Here is a 17,923-nt window from a genome sequence, read left to right on the forward strand (position 1 = left end):
GGGCGCAGAGAGCCTTTACAGCAGGCGGGAGGCTTGTCTGTTGACACAGCTCTCCGTTTACGCTGACTTCGCCTCTCATCCTCCTGCTGTGTTGGCTGCACTCCTTTCAAATCCTCCCTTCCTTCCATTTCCTCATCTCGCTCTCCTCCTCTTGGACAAACCCTTTCACCCACCACAATCTCCACATATCTTCCACCTCTCTCCCTTACATCTCCAGCTGTGCATCCTGCTCCATTTGTTTACTCCACCCTCACATCCATCCTCAATCAACTCTCTTTCACTTCCCTATTCCTCAAACCCATAGCGCTCCTTCTGTGGCTGTCTTTGGCAGCCCAGTGTCGAGTTGATTCATGAGCTTGTGTTCAGACATTGTACCCAGCCTTTGTTTGTGGCCCACTACCAGCTCCCCGGAGCAGAGCTTTTCTCTTCAGCACAATGGCCTTTTGTTGTGGGATCGTGCAGCTTAGCTCAACACAGAGGGAGGGAAAACAAACGCTGTGCAATCTGGGCATACACACCCAAGGACATACACATGCATTACAGAGAGAGAGAGAATAACTGGAGATAATCATTATGACAGGGCCTGTGGTTCTAGATGAAGACATGCTCATGCAGCAGCATCTTTGCTTGCCATGCTTGCACATACCGAGAGTAATGCTGTTAACTGTGCCAACTTCCTACAGGTCTGATATTGATCCAGCACTTACAACACACACTCATTCACTGACAGTTTACATGTCATATTGTTTTCAGAGTGGAATGGTTCATTCATCATAATGTGCACTCCATTGAAGTTAGCAAGTGTTCAGTAAGGCATTGCATTTGCTCGCCATGTGCTTTAGTTGGAGCTATTACATTGCAATAAAGTTAAAGAGCAGCTTTTGTCCCAGTTTTAAACCGGACGTCTTTTGGTCGGGTTCTATTTTGGTGAGTTCGGTCATTGGTTTTGAGAAACCAAGAGAGGTGTGTGTGTGTGTGTGTGTGTGTGTGTGTGTGTGTGTGTGTGTGTGTGTGTGTGTGTGTGTGTGTGTGTGTGTGTGTGTGTGTGTGTGTGTGTGTGTGTGTGTGTGTGTGTGTGTGTGTGTGTGTGTGTGTGTGTGTGTGTGTGTGTGTGTGTGTGTGTGTGTGTAATAACAACAGACTATTATTCTGACCACCCTAGCTTTTTATAGTTCTAAAACCCCTCTACCACCTTACCACCTGACACCCCACACCCTAAACTTACACCCCCCCTGCAGCTGAAGTCCCCTTCCCCCCGCAGCCACCACCACCATCAGTGTCCACAAAAGCAAAGGTCCACGTTCCGCTCTGAAACCAGATGATCTCAAAACGGGAGGGTCGACTCCTGATCATATGGAAGGGTACAGTCTGATAAATATGCCTCCCTCTTGATTCCTCTCTGACTCTTTCTCAGGGGCTGGCCCACATCTGGAACTCTTTAAGTCAGAAATGACTTCTACGGCTCCAATAACAATTCTGAAAACTCCCTCCCTCTCCTGCCCTCTTTTGCTCACTCTCGGCTCTCTCTTTTTTTGTCTTTGCGATTGCATTCACGTCCACTTCATCTTCATCTGTTTATTCCTTCTGGTCTAGGAGTGCATTAGAGGAACCTGGTTGTGATGTGCCAGGATCTTCATATATAATATGTAATATTCATTACTCATGCACACACTTGCACAAGCACAATTACATTCACACACACTCATACTGGAACCTGTTTAGTCTGCTTTGTATGTGTTCAAATGGCTCCACAGCACTGGTGGAACCCATAGTGCAGCTATACAGAGGAACCATTTGTTATTCATTTCTCCTCAACGGGAAATAGCACGAGCTTCCTGGTATCATTTGTATTGATACTATGGGGCATGTTAAAGTGCAGAGTATAGCTTTAGTAATGGACAGTGAAGTGATTGCTTTTCATGACTGGCACAAAGTTGCCTGTTAAACTCTTGTCCGGATGGCTGAATAGTTTTCTGAGTGCAGGCCCATTTGAGGTTCTTTGTGGGACTTTTTAAAATGTTTCATGTGTTTCACACGTTCCTTTATGGAAAGCTAGTTTTGACTTTGAGCAACACTGTCTCAGCTCCTTCAAGCTCTCAGTGAAAGACGGTAGTACTAAATGGCTGCTCTATGGCTCCAAACTGTACTATGTGAATTTAAAGCAGGCACCATCTGAAAGAGAGCATTCATGCTCAGCACAGTTTACCTGGATAAACAAACTTTGATTTGGTCCAGTCCTGACCTAAAGCCAAATTCAGTTTCTCCACCTCTGGAAAAGAAGTCAAAAGGGCTGTGAGTAGGGTTTGGGTGCATTGAGAGAGCAGGACGTATGATTTGCCGCTCACTATTTCTCGAAATATGTATTTATCCCAGAAAGAGGCGTGGGAACAGAGGGCAGACAGATGCAGACAGAGCAGCCCAGCACTGTGGTCACACAGATGGGGAAACCAGCACTCTCAAAATACACTCCCTGCTCCACAAACCTGGATTGGGATCAGATACCGTTTTGGAAAACCAATCAGGATATTAATATTCTGGTGAAATAGACTCAAGTTCATCCTCCTGTTAAAGGCGTGCTGCAACTCGCTCAGGCATTACCACCGAGCCTGTGTGTAGCCCCAATGACTGAGATGCATTATATAACCTCGTGAACACCGACAGCAGGTCAGTGTTTTTGAAGTTAAGACCGTAAAGCTTTGTGGATAATAAGGTTGATCCGTCACAAAACGCTACACAAGTCTGTCTGTGTTGGGTTGTATGTGCTCCCTGCCTTAGGCTTCACACCGATGGTCCATGTCAGCGTGTGTGCTGGCTTCTAGTCTGGTACCAGCTGTTGAAACACTGCTCCATTACAGTGCACATGTATTTCAATGTGTTCATCTGTGGGTGACTAAATGTGCTTGTGTGGGTATTGCAACTATTCTTGGCAATGTGTGAGTAATGCTCTCACAGATATGACACCACAGAGGATTTGTCAAGCTATTACAAAACCAACGACATGAATGCAGGGACCTCGCATCGATTCCACATCCTTTGACACGGCTCATTTAGTTTGTCACATTAATAACAATCAAAGTCAAATAACCGCCCTAACAGATGGCGTACGTCCCTGTGTGTGGCCGGTCTTTACTCACTCCTCTCCTTGAAACTTCACTTATGATGTTGATCTCAAGCCACGCTCCTCCTATCACATTACAGCGCCATGAGTCATTCTCTTTCATAACTGTTTACAGTAAAGCACTGATAGGGAGGAAGCAACGACATATGGGAATGACAGAAAAAGGGAAATGAACACAAATACAGAGACAAGGAAATAGTGACTGGCCGCAAACCTGAAAGCATCTGCGCCTTGGCTTCTTGATTTATTCTTCCTCATCACATTCTTGTAGAGTAGTGGTTGAGTCTATCTAGAAATAACAGGAAAGTACACATTATGACTGAGCTCCTCTGGCGTGTTTGAATTGGAACATGTGCAGCCAGTGTGTCGCACGTGTTACCACAGAGTGCTGGCTAAGGTTCTCTGGGGAATCTGTCGTGCTCATTGGTTTGGGCTCGCAGCCGGAGTCCCTAATGAGGGAAGCAGAGCGCCTGGCTGGAAGGTGGCTGGAATCCTGGGCTCAGTGCACTGCCTGGATGCAACCACTGGGCATCATCATCTCTGTGGGCAGTCAGAGCCACATGCACCTGTGTTGGCGTCTGGCTGGGTCATTATAGCATTGGAGTCTGAATGTTAAGGGTCGTGGGTCAGAGGTTCAAAGTCAGTGGTATGCATGCCAGTCTGAGCAGGTGTTTTCTTAATAGAAAACTCATGTCGTGACAACAAAAGGAATTGTCAATATCATTTCAACGCTTCTTTTACCAATTGGTTTGCTTTTTTTTGTATTAAGGTGGAAAGAGTCGGGGCCTAGGCACGTTTTACTCTTCTTAGTATTTCATGACAACATTAACAAACATTAATTGTGCGATGGTTGTCTTTTTTTCTTTCTTGCCCACTCAATGAGTAGCTATACTGTAGCAACATGAGCCACAAAACGGAAACAGGGGTTGGATTGTGACGTAAACAATAACAACAGCATAGAGTTAGACTTGTGTGAGACTGAGGTTGAGGTGCAAGATAAAAATGTCTATCTAACTCTGTTGTGAAGCATAAATACAATTGTTAAAGTAAACGTTTTCTAAAAGAACCGGTGCTGTTAGGACACCTAATGAATTGCACAAAAAGAGATATTGTCTTTCTGAAAATTCCTGTCTTACCTGACAGTCAAAGTGTATATCTCAATATAACAAGTCTGACTTGAAATACAACAATTACCACATGTATAATAAGCTACTCTGTTACAGCAGTTATTGTTCCCACGCCAGACACAACCCAAGTGCAGTCAGTCACCAACAGAGATCTGTCGTGCTGCAGAAAGACTATCCATTTTACAGCTACACCACCCTCTCTTATTTAAAACAGACATGGTTTGATTAAGTGTTACAGCATATGGTTTGCAAAGAAAAACACATACAGTACTCCATTCAGTCGGTGTCAGTGGAAAATACATATCCTTTCCGCTTGCTTTTAAACATTTGTACAGAGCTCATAAAGAATAAACTCTTTGAGTCTCTATCAAACCACAAATCAGTTTCTCGGTTGCCCTGCTCCTTACCACTTCAAAATCATTTCCTCCCAATTGTTATATCTAATAGGCATTGCCTTCTCTGCTGTGTGCTCCAACACAAATTAATCCAGTTACTGACGTCGATACAGAACCGTTCTGAGGGGGATTTGGTCATACTATTTAATAACAGAAACAGATCGGATTGGCAGAGTGGGGGGGAAAGTGAAGAGAAAGAGTTCAGAGGGTGTGTGGTTTGAGTGGAAACAGATTTGTCTGACCAGAGATTGGATATAATAACCCCTTGCTGTGTTCTCTGATGAAATCGGCTTGAGGCGTACTTACTTATCTGGATGGAGTCATAGAGATATTTGGAGGAAGAGATGAAGCTATAATCCCACGTGTCCTCTCTGCTTGGGATCAGTATAGCCAGTGTATGTATGTGTGCACTGCTGCACTGAGAATACAAAAGGACACAACTTCTTTTGGATGTTTTTCATGCTAGGAAAGCGATTTATTTATTTTACTTTCAAGTCTTTACTGTTGTTTTTGTAAAGGGACTGAAAGAAGAAGCTTTGTGTGATGCCTTCAGTGACCTCTGTCCAGCGGAGTCAGAGCAGCAGTGTGTGTGAAGCCTGAATGACTAAGCTCCAAACACTCCCGTCTGTAGACACACTGTTTTACACGGGCCTCTATATCCTCCTCTGGCCACATGTAGCTTGTTCACGCTTATGTACGGACGGATCTCATTGACATTCACAGAACACTTGCACATGCATTTATGATTACATTAACCAGATAAAAGGCGCTTCACTTGATATCTTAGTTGACATACAGTAGGAACAAAAACACCTCTACACTGATGCTTTCTCCACCGGCAGACCCTCCCACGTAAACAGAAGCAGACAAAGAAAAGAAGATGCTTTTCTTTACGACTTGCATGACTACTAAGGTTGTGAGTGTACAGAGGGTGTGGTAAGCAAACATTGTGTCAGTGGACAAGGACTCTGGTAAGGACTTCCATGTCTGGTTCTCAACTGACTGCCTTCCAGTTCGGTTTTCGAGCCGTTTTGCTAAAAGAAAAGCACGTCAGTCGGAATAAGTGAAGTACTTCATATACCTGCGGCTTGCACTGTGAAGTTAGGCCCAGCGTCACGGGCCATCTTGTACAGGTTGAGCAACAGTTCACAGCGTGCATGCTGTTTGGAAACTGTTTTTCCAACACCCCGAGCAGCCAGCCAATTTTCCAGAAGCAGGATTTGGACAGAGCGAAAGGGGAAGAGAGTGAAAAAGCACAAGAATAAGAATGGAAAAGAAACCGCAGCTTTTATGACAGGCGTGTTGGTGAGCGTGCCAGGTTCGGAACGTGTTGCAAAGTGCTCATTGCGACAGGTTACAGGAGGTGTGTGCACGTGGGGGAGTTAGTGTGTTGTGTTTTGCCTGTGAGCCATAAGTAGGCCAGCACAGCCGTCGACATTCATTCTGCATGTGCTTGCTTCTGATGTCTCTTTCCCTCTCCTCTGGCACTGATGGCATCTGTGCTTTTTAAATGGACACATGTTTGCCTTCCTTCATTCAAGGGTGTGTCTTTCAATGTGAGAGCTTGACTCGTGGGTTTAATGTTCAGGTTGCATTTGTTTGTGTGTGTTGGTCTGGTGTTGCCTCTTCTGTCAGCAGAGCGCGGCTGAGTGACAGTTAACACTCTGTCCCGTCCTGTTTGGCTAAACCTAAGGAGACGCAGCTCTCTTTGGAATAAAAGCACAAGGCAATCAGGGCTTAATTATTTCTAACTTTCTGGGAAAGTTTCCATTGGGGTAACAATCATTGTGTCTCTCTTTGTCCTCTCTCCACTGTCTCGTGTCTCTCTGTCAGACACTGGAATGTGTTTGTTTGTGCGTCGAGTCCGGAGCTTCACACACATATGTAAACATCAAGGCTCAGCGGCTGGTTTCAATCCCTGTGCCAACATCACAAGACACGTCGCCCCTGCCCCAAAGTGGGCCAACCAAATGGCGGTGGGTTATTCAAGTCATTTAGAGTCCCTCTCATGTCAGTGTTTCTCCTGTCTATCAAACCCGGTCATCTCCACCAGCCTGGAAAGAACAGCTCTTCTCCAACTTACTTTTGACTCTACTCTCTCTTATCTGTCTTTCGACTGTCCTTTGAGGTTGCTCTGAACCCTCATTGATTGCAATCTCTAGCCCCTTTGGAACGTTGTCTGTTCATCCCTTCTATTTGCGTGTACCTTACCCTGTCTTGTGTTTCTATTGCCGACTTTCTCTCTACTCCTAAACCATGCCTACTATACATTTATACACTATACATTTGAATGTTATGTCTCTCCTAAACACATCACCTGTTGGGTCAAGGTCCACCAGAAAGACACGTGGTGATTAAAAAAGCCACCGCGGCTCACACAGCAGATTTAGACCAAAAGCATGTACAGTAAGGCTTTCTGGAATGCCCTCGCGGTTAGAGGAGGGAAGGGGCACAGTGAGAGCATATGGAGAACACATGTGGGCACAGGAAAGCAGACTCTTTCAAGACAGGACACCCTTGGCCATAGCCTTTAGTCTCTCTCTGTGGATTAGATCTGCACAGCACATGTGGACCTCTTCCTGGAACCAAAATAAACAGTGTGTATCCCAAAGGAAGATCTTCTTAGAGAAAGTTAGTAACCAAAGTGTTGCGATGGCGGAGTGTGTCCCTGCCACACACTGTGAGTCAAGAGTTAGGTGTGCATAAACATATAAAGGTTTAGATGGCGTTTAGGGTTAACAGTCATCATCAGGCTGGACTGTATTTCCGCTGCAGACTTAAGAGGCTCGCTGTTACACATAATTATCACGTCTGAGTTTTCTTTCATCATGCTAAGGAGCATGTTTTGGTTTGAGTCTATGTTGGGTTTGTGTGGCGGGGAAAACTTGACTCCATGCGGCGGCTGCGATAACAAAACTCTGAGCTGACGCTTTGTTTGTGTTACTGTATGTCTGTACAGGATATGTCTCTTTGGGTATGTTACTCATGTGGGTTACATCTGTATAGAACTATGTACATGTGTGCGCAAATGTTAGTATGTGTCAAACTTTGTATTTGAATCTTTTTCGTGGAATTAGTAGGCTCCGTCTCTGAGATACATCTGCCGTGCCTCTGTGTCGACCTCCTCCCGTCTCTCTGTTTCCGCCTCTGTCTATCGGTGTTGTGTTGGCCATCTGTGTGCCACGGCTGGGTCACAGACAGTTCTGGCTATGATACTCTCCAGCCATGGTCGCCAAGTTTCCACTTCGACATTGAGATAATCTGCCTTTTGAGCATTGGAGGGGCGAAAGGAGAGAGAGAGAAGACGGAATTTCATGTGGTGGAATTTCGCATTGATGAAAGGATGCCTTGTTTGATTGTGGAATGTTCATGTGTTAAACAGATCGGTCCTTGTGAAGATGTGTGCACTTTGCTTTCTAATTGTGATTGAACTTCATTCTGCACCGAGCCTTGTGTCTCCCATTGACCGTGTCTGAATATGAATTGGACTATTAGTAGCTGGGTGGCAGGAAGTGTGTGTCAGTCTCTGCAGAGGAAGTCAGTCAGACAGCAGTTAAACAGACGCTCGCTTAAGCCAGGCACAGAGCGCACCCCTCAATGCTTTCCCTTCTCCACCTCAAAGACCAGAGCAGCCTCTAAACATGCCAACATGTTCATCAGCTCATCAAACCAGATCCTGTTAAACTACGTGAACCCAATGGAGTTATCAAACATGTTAGGATTGGACATTTGTTACGCCCCGCTGGCCCTTGGAACAAGTGTGACTAATTCCGGCTCTATTGAACAAGCAGTCCCATCAGAACCCATGTGTTTCACATTAGTTAACAGTCCATACAGTGCACATACTGTACATACATGTGTGTGCGTGTCAGTGGCCGGCCTTATGATGCCTCTGTTAAAAGGGACCGTAAAGCCACTTTGAAAGGCAGCCTGACAGTTAAATATAAAATGTAAGACCCAGCCCAGCATTAACTCTGACAGAAGTCAAGAAGGAGGAAGTCCTGGAGCTCAAGAGGTCAAGACAGCTTTCAGCCATTAAGGAAACTCTTAACAATGATATGCTTTGTCTTTTGTTAATAGTCTGCTTTTTGGAAGGGAATTTCTCCACCAGGGAAGCCCTCCTACAGAAGGAGTCTTTCAGGAGTCCAGTCAGGTGCTAAGAAGGGGCGGGCGTGTCTGCATGATGGGGTTGAAGGGGGCAGATGTGTCGAGAGCCTCAGGGTCAGCACGTCATAAATACTGCAACTGCCACCCAGCCACTCAGCTGACCCGCAGCTTTGACTCCTTGAGGTGGTTTCATACCAACACGTCTACGGAGATGTTTTATTTTGTGATGCCGAAAGGCTTTGCTTTGACAGTAGGTCTGCAGACAGGATCCAAGGAAGAGTTAATCTGATGTTAGGAGAACAATGGAACAATTTATGGCAGTCAGAGAGTCTATCCCACATGTGAGAGCCCAGTGAGGAGGTGCCTGGATGCGTGTCTGTGGCTCTGATAACATTGTGGCTCTGTACCAGTATCTGAAAAGACAAAGATAACACACACAGAACAGCATCGGTCCGCACACACTTTAAAAGAACATCTAAAATCACTTGAGATAGAGACACCGACTGATAAGTATAGCAAACAGACAGACAATAATGGAAAGGAATTTGCACTATCAGCATGTGGTGGGCTTCCCCCTGTATGCAGGTGTGACAACCAGTGCTTTTTAACCTCATTAGGATGTCTGTGTGATATCTGCTGTGTGTGTGAAAGACTGAGAAAAACAGATATCCCTGAGATTCATCAAGCCGGGATGGATGGCTATCATCTCCAGACTCATGCTGGGGAGGACACCCTTTAGTGGAGGCCCCTCTTCTTGTCATGACCCCGTGGAAACCTCTCAAGACCTCCATCGCTCCGTCCTCCCCGAGCCTCCCTCCTTCTCTTCGTTCCACAGTTGTCTCTTTTCTTGGCTCCCTGTGTTCCGCACACACGTCTTGAAATGCCGCCATCATCCTCTCCTGCAGAAGGGAAACCAATAACATTGTATCATGTGTGTGTTTGAGGCAGTGAGTGAATACGACACAGATGTTTGTTTGTCTCTACGCATGAATTCGCATATTCATTCCTTACTGCTGATCACGGATAGAGAAGAAATAGGTGTCCTGCGTTCAATACACTTTTACATGAACCATTATGGACTTGTACAAGGTGTGGCACACTGCGCAGAGGAGTGAACAGCGAAGGAGAGTGGAGCGGCGTTATTAATGTTTTAAATGGCTGAACATGTGGGGATAAAGACCCTCGTTGGTTCTGAAAGTGGGTATAATGTGTCGACCTTACTCAGTGTGAGAGGTAAAGCAGAGCAACGTGGGAAAGAAAGAAAAGCAGGGAGGGATCGAGGGTCAGTCAGAGGTAAAAAAACAGCAGGAGATGAACCTGCCTTGTGGACCTTGGCTCGAGGGCACTTCAGCACTGAGGGCTGTAATTACTCTCTGACCGCCTCGTGGTGGTAGCCGTTAGTGAGGTCAGCGCCCGCACAATGAGCTCAAGTACTATTCATGCCCTGGCTTGTACAATTCTGCATGCAGCTCTACATCTAAACCAGTGCAACCAGTCACTGCAGTCGGAAAATCCAATAGAAAACTGGCCACCCCTCAATCTGCTGTCCTCCCATTTGTTGCTTTCCCTATTTCACTTCTCCTCCTTTTTATTCGCCGGCTCAGCGGTTGTCTCCTTGCATACTGCCAGTTGTCCTCTCAGCAAGGGTCAGCCAGAGACTTCCCACACTGTTCTCCTGGTGCCTCCTGGGAACCTGTAGCTCAGAGACCGCGGCTGGGGAACGCATCGTCATACCATCAGCTGCAAGAACTACCGGGATGTCGAAACTCCATTGTAAATATCCATCATACTCCCGGGGTATCAAATGTATTTCGGGAGGATGGCTGATGGAGGTCTACGTGTGTCTTGAAATACCTTCACAGCCGTCATGTGGAGATGCTCATTCACATTCATTCTCCCTAGCTCCTTCCTGTCTTCATTATGGTGTGTGTTTTACTCCCATGCATCTCTCAAGAGGCATCAGGTGAAATGTAGCTAATTATCACTTCTCATCAGCTCCTCTGAGACTTCACGGGCTGAAAGTGGAAAATGGGATTAGTTTTAGGGTAGAGTGGAAATGTGTATGTGTGTGAGAGAATGTTCCTCGCTTAGAGATTACAGTAGTTCCAACCCAAACCCTGAACACTTGGCAAGCAGTTGAATGACATATCCCACAAGCCTCTCCTCCTGTCTGTCTAGCCATCTGTGGTCATGGGGTTTCCCGAGCTGGCAGTGCAGGGGTTCCTGTTTCTCTTGGAATGGGACAGGAAGTCAAATAACTAACAGTGGGATTGGGCAGAAAGGAGAGATGTTGTCGAGTGAAAGCCTGTCAGACGTGCAGGAGGGGCTATTTGACTTACACACACACACACACACACACACACACACACACACACACACACACACACACACACACACACACACACACACACACACACACACACACACACACACACACACACACACACACACACACACACACACACACACACACACACACACACACACACACACACACACACACACACACACACACACACTGACAGCCCCTTCAGTGGGAATATGAGAATGGAAAGAGATTGGTCCCTTAGTCTGCTGTTCGCACAGGAGCTATGTGTGAGCATGTGTAAGAATAGTCCTCTCCCCAAATTGTCACACACAAACATTCCTCGGAAACACTCACACACCCACACACTCCTTTAAAGGGTCTCTGCTGGGCAGTGTGGTCTCTCTGGGAAGGGTAGAGGGGCTTGTGTGTTTTGGTGTGTGTGTGGTCAGGATGTGGCTGGCACCTCTCGTCATGATTTACTAACAATGCCCATGGTGGTTAGACCCTGACACTCAGCACATATTACACGTCTGAGTGGGACGACCGTTCACCAATCTGGAAACGGTTTCTCCTGTTCCCTGATGTTGTTCACTTTGCAGCACAGGAGAAGTGTGTGTCTTTCCTGATGATTTATCCATTGTTTCCCGCCGAACGTGGTTTTATTAAGTTCTGTAAAGGGCGTAGTTGATAATATACAATGTGGCCAGGCTGTATGTGTGCCAGGGAGTGAGTGTGTGTGCTCGGAAGGGATTTGAGTCTGTCAGCTATTATATAGTCATTGTGGCTTGGAAGGGTTGTGGGAACGTCAGTTAAAGTGCATCGACCGGGTCTTCTGCGATTCTCAGGAACAAATGCATTAACTCACACACATGCACACTCGTGAGGATTGCAGAGCTTATTAAGCAGTTCAAAGGAAAATGGACGCTTGCTTTGACATCGCTTGTACTTGTCAGAGTGTTCCGTTTGTTAAAGTGCTCTGGGTTTAGAGTTAGTAGAAATATGTAGGAGATTGAAAAAAGACAACATTCCCTCTCAAAGTGACATCGCTCCTTGTCTGTGATCCTTGGGTTTCTTTTTCCATCTGCTCTGTCACACACACACACACACACACACACACACACACACACACACACACACACACACACACACACACACACACACACACACACACACACACACACACACACACACACACACACACACACACACACACACACACACACACACACACACACACACACACACACACACACACACACACACACACACACACACACACACACACACACACACCAGACCTGTCTGAAGTTGTTGGGATGACCTTATAAATGATTTCAATGACACACACTGAGTCAAGCGGGCCTGTAGCACCTGCACAGGCAACAGCTGGGAACACACACGGGGCAACAAACACCCCCCCTTGCATATTATGCACACACACACGCTCACCACCCACAACTTTATTTGTGCTGCTGCCACGCTCGGCAGAGGAATGTGTGAGCAGGTGCCCCCTGCAGAGAGGAAGACGCACTAAACACTCACCACACTGTTTGCACAGAAGCCAAACACTGTCCGCTTGGTTTGAAAAGGAAACCAATACCGCAGTGAGTGGTGAGTCAGGGTGATGGGGATTCTTTTGTCTAACAATTACCCGTTTCTTGATTTCTTTTGTTGCCAAAAGGCAGAACTGAAACTTAGAATGGATGTTCACAATGTGTCACCATTCACACCACATTGAGGAAGATGATCCCCACACTCTGCTTTATTCACTTTTTATATCAAGTGTCATCAAGTGTCATTTCTTTACTTCATTGTTTTATTTTTAATTAAACATTTATCTTGCTGTTTCGATTTCTCTTATCACAAAGTGTGCTATCAAGAATGCTCATGTAAGCACAATTGTTTTTTCCAAGAATGACAAAAAAAAGGGGTGAAGGAAGTCCAAGCACAGAATGACAACCAAGATGGCTGCCCCCCAGGTCCAGGACCTGTAGGGGTACCGTAGGTGTCTAAGCATGTGTGTGTGTGTGTACTTGTGTGAGGAGGACATGGACACAATGAGGCTTTGTTTAATTTTGAGTGCGTCCCATAGCGCTGACCACCACATGGGCACTTGTTACATAGAGGACGGTGGCATGAGTGTGAGTCTTTGTGTGAGTGTGTGTCTTTGTGTGAGTAAGTGTTGCTTTGTGGGTGAGAAGATGTGTAGGTCAAAAGGTGACATAACTGCACAAGAGGAGTCTTCTCTTAAGGGCGCTCTCTTTAGGGTGTGGACACTCCCCCTGTGTGTATACGTGCGAGGGGTGTGTGCAGTGTGTGAGTGTCAGGGGTGGGCTGTAAACCCCTGTGTCAGATGGGTCATACAGCCAGTTGAATGAGGTGACTGGTCTGGTTAGAGGTAGTTTACTGCCTCCTGCTAAAGAGGGGGACACCCCACCACGCCCTGCAGGTCCCTCACACACCCAGGTCACACACACACACACACTGAATATTTAAAGCTGCTGCTTATGCCCTGCTGTCATCTGCGAGACCGACACATGGCCACATGATATATGGTTTAATGACACCTCACCAATATTTCAGTCTGTGCTCAAAAGAGTCTGCACACATATCAGAACGTCATCGTGTGTCTGAGGGTGGGTGGTCTGTTGATTTATGGCCAGTATGTTCCCACAGTGGCATTGATTTCTAGACTAATTGTACGAGGTGCTTTGCCCACTCTTACCACCCGATGTTACGACCAATACCCTCCCAGTATCCCCTCCCGGCATCGAACTCTCACCTCTCTCCTGTGCTTCACAGTGAGGACAGTTGTTGTCAACAATGGCGTGGACAGCAGTGGAGTCAGGCGGCTGTTAAAAGAGCAGCCCTTCTCATTACTGCACACAAAAGAGCTGCATGCCTGTTTAAGCACTGCTGTGAAATGCTGCCTACTCATCCTCTCTATTCAACGTATCCATGGCAGGTTATTATGGGATGGAGTAAGTATGTGGATGGTTGTTCCTCCTTAATGCAGTCTCTCTTTGAGCATGATGGACCTTTTAAAGCAAAGTGCTCTATATAGTTTTCTGTCTATAGATGCTAATGTAGCCTCTCTTGTTTATTGAGCTTGCTGTGCAGGTTGTTACACATGAATATGAGATGTATGTAGCCACTCATTGAAAGTCATTTAGAGGTCATTCAAAATATGATGCAATGTTATACAACTATCAAACAGTATATAAAGTAGCCAGCTCCACAGTTATAATCCAAATAATCCAACGACAGGAGCACATACAATTAGAACTCTTTCTTTTGATACTTCAAATACATTTACCGTGCGTATAAGGATTGTGTATATTTTGGGGTAGTGCTGTTAACCTTTGGGAAAGACGTCAATAATCATTGCACTCAGTTTAGCAGTTGTAAATTAAGGCCAAACAGAGCAATACACAAAATGGTGTACAAAGCACTTCTCTGTAAAGGAACGATAATCGGTGGTTTGCCTTTCATTTCCTGAGCCTCTTGTCCTCTCTACTCACTTTAAAGGTACAGTTTGAAAGAGAGCGAGATGGAGGAAAACAGGAACAGGGTGATTGAAAGTGTGAGTGAACCTGCCGTCCTTAATCCTAATCCATCTAGCATCACTCCACCCATGTCACACCCCCCCCCCTTTGACTCACCCCGTTCTGCGTCATGATGTTGCCCCTTTACCCAGCCCAACACGGAATGTTAATCAGCAGAAAGCTGCTTTAGATTTACATCGGGGAATTTGCATCCAGTTCTTTGAAACGCCAATATCAAAGTTCACGTCGGACTGTGAGAACCAGCAGCAAGAGTTTATATCTGAACAAGTAAGCTGGAAAGGATTTGGTGCTGTGAAATGTTCTGAAATGGTGTTGATTTTGATCTGGGAGTGTGTGTGAATGCTCGATTTAGTATGTGAGAGAATAATTAAGGAAGACAGAAGGAGTCGAAGTCACAGTTCAAACTAAGAAGGACTTGGTGAGTCACAGAATGATAAATGTGATTCATGCAGGAGTGATAATAAAAAATGCCACATTTTAGTTTTGAGATTAGCTCTAAATGTAAAGGTTTTATAGTGGCAAAAGTGTATCAATGACTAATTAGGAAGCATGAAACAAATGCAAGCGGTGATTAAGTCGAGTCTAAGAGAACAAATCAGATGAGTCACACAGGAAGTGGTATGATGTCACCAAGACAGAGACCCATACAGTACATGGACAAACTGCATTGTAGGTGAAAAAAGGGAGTAAATGAAGCTCGAGTGAATTGGTCCTAACAGATACAAAATGTTTTAATCCTTACAGTTCTCCAAAAAGTGTTGTGCTAACAAATCCCTGCCCACTTCACCGGTCAAGGTTCAGATATATTTAGTGCTTGCTCATTTCTTCTTTTTTATTAAAAGTTGAAGGCTGAAAATACTTAAATCCATATTGGAAAGACTTAAAGTCTGACTAACACCAAATGGCCAGAGTTCATGTTTATTTGTTCGTAAGTGGTTTCAAACATCCATCACTGCACACATGTGAAAGTCAGAGGCGTTCTTAGGCCTCTGGGAGACATCCAAACAGCCAACTGGCCAGTTCACTTCACTGGAGTTTCCTCTCCTGAAAAGAATAAGAACCTCCATCTCAGTCTGTTACTGTGATTCACCTTCTTAATGTGTGTGTGCCTGCATGTGTTATTAACAACGGCGTAATCCAGAGTTCAGGTTCAGGCCTTCGCTCAATGAGAGTGTTGTCTGCCATCCAAGCTGACTGGCTCTCTGTTCTCGCTCTCAGAGCAAATGAGCTGATCACACAGACAGAATGGGAGCAATTAGTGCAAACACACACTCACACGCACGCTCGCGCACACACACACACACACTTTGTGCCTCTTTGCCCAGCCTGCTGCCCATAGTGTGATGTGTCCAGGAACTGAATAGAGGGCAGCTTGTTCTTAAAGGGAGGTTAACTGTTTCTATTTGAAATGGGCAAATAAAACAGCCAGCACTAGATCGGTTCCAGCCAATCAGGTGCCGTCTTTACTACAGTGATAGTGAGCTGTTGAATACAAAAAAATGCTACTAATGAGAATAACTCCCGAAGTGCATGTATTGACACCATTACACACACACTCAACCTTTTGGCAGAGTTTTCCAATGGTGACATCATCCCAAAAGCCAAAGTGGATTTGATTATGAGAGGGCGTGTTTGGGGTTAAATGTTTATGTGCATGTGGGTGTATGTAATATCCGTCGTCCTATATCATAAAGAAAACAAAACCAGCCTCCATTTTCAGTGTAGTGTATTTCCAGCTCAATTACTGCACAATAAGCCAGTGAAACCTATAAAAGCTAATCATCCAATAATGGAGCCATACTGTCCCTTAGCTGCACATTATTGGAAGTGGCGTCACATATGGAGACAGGGGAATGCTGCATGAGACTAGATAGCCACAGGCCATCTAGGGGTTGGCCTGGAATGTAAAGTATAAAACATGATTAGAGAGCGAAGAGGGAGAGTAAAGCACGGGAGAGGATGGGGGACGGGGGGACGCTGAAGTCATGTTTAGGATTAGGGTTAGTTGTGTAGAGGAGCTTATGGCAATATTTTTGGGGGCTGTGGGAAACCAAAGCCATCTTGAATCCTACCACTCAAAATCCTCCGTGTGTGTGTGTGTGTGTGTGTGTGTGTGTTTGTTCAGGGGTGGTGGCAGTGGGTTTGTTATTTGAGACCACATTTACAGCTCAGCAGTTGTTTCATGATGGATTCCCCCAGTCTTGTAATGAATTTACAGAATACCACAAAGTAACCATTTGCATATATTGAGAAATCATTAGCTTTCCGGCTAACATCTCCTTATCTAATTGACAAACCTTAAATGACCTTGTCCTGCATTTTCCAGAGTGAGTTTCCAGAGTGAGTTTCCAGGCTAGATAGATAATCAGCTGCTCATCGTATACACATCGAACATGTGTGTAAACTTACATGCTGCGGTCGGGTTAGATGCTAGTGTGGTCTTTACCTTTCACTACTACCTCCACCTGCCAGCTGCTGTCAATCAAACACGACCACACTCCTTCTTTTACTTATAACTAATAGATACATTATAGATCAACATGTTGGCATTATTCTTTCCTACGACCAGCTGTGTTTCTAAATAACACATTTATCATCCTTAAGGCTTGTAGTGTAATATTTGCAATAATACAAAACCTTTATATCAGTGAAAACAGACAGGATGATGTAATGCCTGAGCTTGCACTATTTGTATTGTTGATGTTTTTTTATTTTAATTGTGGAGAAACACATTTAGTCCTTTGCACATTTTGATTGAGGATTTCTGACAGTGGAAAGATAAGTCAAACCTTACTACAAGCCTGGGTGCAGGTAGTATGTCACACATTCAAGTCTTTGTTTTAAACTTTTCAATCTTAGTTTTCACCTTCTCTGGGCTTTTACCTCCTAGAAAACATCTTTACGGGCAAAAGAGTGTTGGACAGCAAGAAGAACACCAGGCAGACCAGGCACAACCCTACAACTAATTCCTTCACTTTAATATAGGAGCTTTCCTCTCCTTCCATCTTAGCTTGTGTCTTGAAGTGATTAGTGATGTGTGGGTGTTCCTCTCGGTGACTCAGGGAAGACCCATTCCACACAGCTGATAAGGTCACTTCCTCTTTTAGACCCAGCTGAGCACCACCTCTGACCCGTGACCCCTGGCAGCTGGGGGTCACCAGAGGCGTCACGGGATATCGACCAGACCCCGCTTTACTTGTCCATCATGGTTTGATATGTTGTCAGGCTAACCAGCGTGTGCGTGCGTGTGCGTGTGCGTGCGTGTGTGTGTGTGTGTGTTATTGTTTGAGTCAGGTGAGTAA

At 45.4% G+C, this 17,923-nt stretch overlaps 1 protein-coding gene across 1 annotated transcript in view; it reads left to right on the forward strand.

Moving 5' to 3' along the window:
- The window catches only part of abtb2b (ankyrin repeat and BTB (POZ) domain containing 2b), a 42,801-nt gene that overhangs the window by 1,985 nt on the left and 22,893 nt on the right, over positions 1-17,923 (forward strand). The window lies entirely within an intron of this gene.

Source organism: Pseudochaenichthys georgianus, chromosome 6 (assembly GCF_902827115.2).
Source record: "Pseudochaenichthys georgianus chromosome 6, fPseGeo1.2, whole genome shotgun sequence".
Taxonomy (NCBI): domain Eukaryota; kingdom Metazoa; phylum Chordata; class Actinopteri; order Perciformes; family Channichthyidae; genus Pseudochaenichthys; species Pseudochaenichthys georgianus.